The sequence below is a fragment of the Bidens hawaiensis genome, unplaced genomic scaffold (assembly GCF_021521415.1).
Source record: "Bidens hawaiensis isolate Kalapana, Puna unplaced genomic scaffold, B.hawaiensis_p1.1 tig00058761_1, whole genome shotgun sequence".
Classification (NCBI taxonomy): domain Eukaryota; kingdom Viridiplantae; phylum Streptophyta; class Magnoliopsida; order Asterales; family Asteraceae; genus Bidens; species Bidens hawaiensis.
Window position 1 is genome coordinate 80,600 of NW_027500573.1, and position 3,006 is coordinate 83,605.

The window sequence follows — 3,006 nt, forward strand, 5'->3', positions numbered from 1 at the left end:
CTTTCTGCTCTGAAAATCGCCTGGAAGGTGAAGAATGGCGTCTAGGGTCGTCAAAACGAATATAACATGCAAACCCTAACTATCCCGTCTGTGCGGACCATCGCATAGCGCGATGGTCCCCTCCTCTAGTCCATCGCGCTACGCGATGGACCAAAAGTCAAAGCATCATTAAATCAAGGGCATCACGTAGCGCGATGCCCTGCCTCCCACACCCATCGCGCTACGCGATGGGTCACTTCAGTCAGCAAGTCCGTATAACTGTCTCGGTAAGCGTGTTAGACATCCCGGGTCTTCATTCCATGCTCGTACAGGTCCAAATTAAGCGCGTTAAGTACATGTGACCTGAAACACAATAAACATGTATGAATTACCAAAGTTCCTAAACTAAACTAGTAAAACGATTAAGTTAACATACTAAAATCTATACAAATAAACCGAACATCAAGACGCTCCCAATTTCAGTCCCTCAACTTGTAAGTGATTTGTTTAAGTACTTGGTTTCTAACGAACTTTGTATGAACGACCTTGACAACAAAACTAATAGTTTTGAATAAAACAAAGGTTTAATAAAATATGTATGAACACAATAAGGACTTAAAATCTTTTTGGCATTTTGATATATTTTAATATCACAAAATATATACATAATATTTTGAAGTTAAAACATATAATAAAACGGAAGAAAGTAAAAAAAAAGATAGGAGTAAAGATGAAATTAATATTATATATCAAAAATATTTACGTAAAAGTATACTAAATTACTTTTGTAAGAAATATCACGACATGGAATCATATTATCTGTAGCGATGACTTGTGGTCGGTAAATGGTTTCGTCACAATTTTTTTTTTCAATTTAAAATAAATGTAAAATAAAATTACCCGTTTTTATCCGAAAATTTGAGCCCACTCCCTGCGTTTTTATTCAAGGTTTGCCACTGTATATATTGGTAAGCTTTTGTAGGAAAACCTCTCTTTCTCTCTCTAGAAAAAACCTTTATGCAACGTCAAAGTCATAAGCCATAGCTGGCTTTAACTCGTATATATATTAATATAAGGCTCTATAACAAATCATGACCATACCAATAATTTGGCTGAAAAAGTTATCAAAATTTTCAAATCAATGTAAAATTACAAGAAAGTCCAGTTACATTCTACAAAAAACAAAGTGAAATGAAATATTCAAACATGTATTGATCGACTCGAATATTAATTGCTATACATAGTAGTAGGCTGTGTTTGTTGTAATTTCTGTCAAGGTTCTAAAACCATACAACTCAAGCCACCACCTAGACCCAACAATGCACAGACCTTTCAATCTAAAAAGGGTATGCGGAAGACAACTTATGCCCGCATCGTCTATATTCAACTCTTTCAAACATTCTAAACATCCAAGTTCCTCTGGCAATTTCTCAAGTTTATAACAAAAGGAGAGATTTAATCTTTCTAAGTTTTTCATTCTACCAATGCTGTTCGGAATATCTTGCAAGGATCTACAATCCTTTAGGTGTAACTCCACTAAACACTCTAAACATCCAAGTTCCTTTGGCAATTTCTCAACTTTATGACAAGAGGGGAGATCTAAACGTTTCATCCCACAGATGCCGCTCTGAACATCTAGTAAGGATGTGCAACCCGTTAGGTGTAACTCCTCTAAACACTCTAATCTGCATATATTATCAAGTAACTGCTCAAGACACCAACAAGAATTAAGTTCAACATTTTTAAGATGTTTCAACATAACAATCCCATCCGGAAGATGCTTAATCTTTGTCATATGCAAAGATAGCTAGCTTCTCTAGACAGTCTAAATGCCACAAATCCTCTGGCACCTCTCGAAAACTACCTTCAACTCTAAGCTCTCTTAAATGTCGTAAACCATAGATGCTTTCTAAAGATGAGCCTACTACCTTTCCATTAACGCACAAGTTAATGAAATGTAGTTTTGGTGAAATGTATTGAACAATTTGATGAATAAATTTTGCTTCAGGCCTGTGTTAAAAGAAGATTCAATTAGATTACTCAAAGTAGCAGTTAAAGAATATAAGGTGAAGGAATTACCCATCAAGAGTGTTCTTCAACTCAAACCCAGCCAGACCAGCTGCTTCGTTGAGAGCATCTCTCCATCTCACAGAAGCCTCTTTCTCCACATCTTTTGCGAAGGCTTCTCCAACGGCCCCGCTTTGGTTAGGTTCCACATCATAGAAGATGGGATAAGCAGTCTGCTCCTTCATCTTCCGACACTCCATGATCTTTACAAGCTCATCTAAGCACCATGATGAAGACGCATAGTTCTTGGAGAATACAATGATGTGACACTGGGAATCTTCAATGGACTTGATGAGCTGATCATTGATCATTTTCCCTTTCTCGATTTTTTCATCGTTTTTGTAAGTGATAATGCCTTTATCTTGAAGAGCATGATAGAGATGATCGACAAAGTTTTTGCGGGTGTCTTCACCACAGAAACTCAAAAAAACATCATAATCGAAGCTCTTTCGAATTGATGACACCAAACTAGATGCCATTGAATGCAAGGATGAAGGATTGAATAAAATGGATTCGTTGTAAATCGGGAAAAGTTAGATGAACTGGTAAGAGATTAGTGGCCGACAATTTTTTGGAAAACCTTTATAGTTCAATGTATGGCTTAAGAGTTAAGACCTATAATTAATATCTTGAGAATTGGTCATTACTTGTTTTCACCATGATAGTTGGTAATATGGGTGAGTGCTAGTCAAACAATCTTGTATCTTCTATTTTGTTTTCAGTACCTTGACTTTATGAAGTGCTCACCCGGTCCAAGGTCTACAAAGTCACCAATCTAATGTTTCTTTTATAAAATATGAGATTTCTTATGAATATTCTTCATTTTTCGTCTTTTAGGTGTACATGTAGGAAATTGTACCTTTTATCATTAATCTTCCTTAACTACATGGATCATCCTCCTTTACGTTTATGGTTTGTAACATGTTTTATCATATTCACTAACTGACATTCTTGTTCAAC

At 36.0% G+C, this 3,006-nt stretch overlaps 1 pseudogene; it reads right to left on the reverse strand.

Annotated features, from left to right (window-relative positions):
• Positions 1-1,760: 1,760 nt before the first annotated feature.
• LOC143602366 (toll/interleukin-1 receptor-like protein pseudogene) lies at positions 1,761-2,525 on the reverse strand (annotated as a pseudogene).
• Between the last annotated feature and the right edge of the window lie 481 nt (positions 2,526-3,006).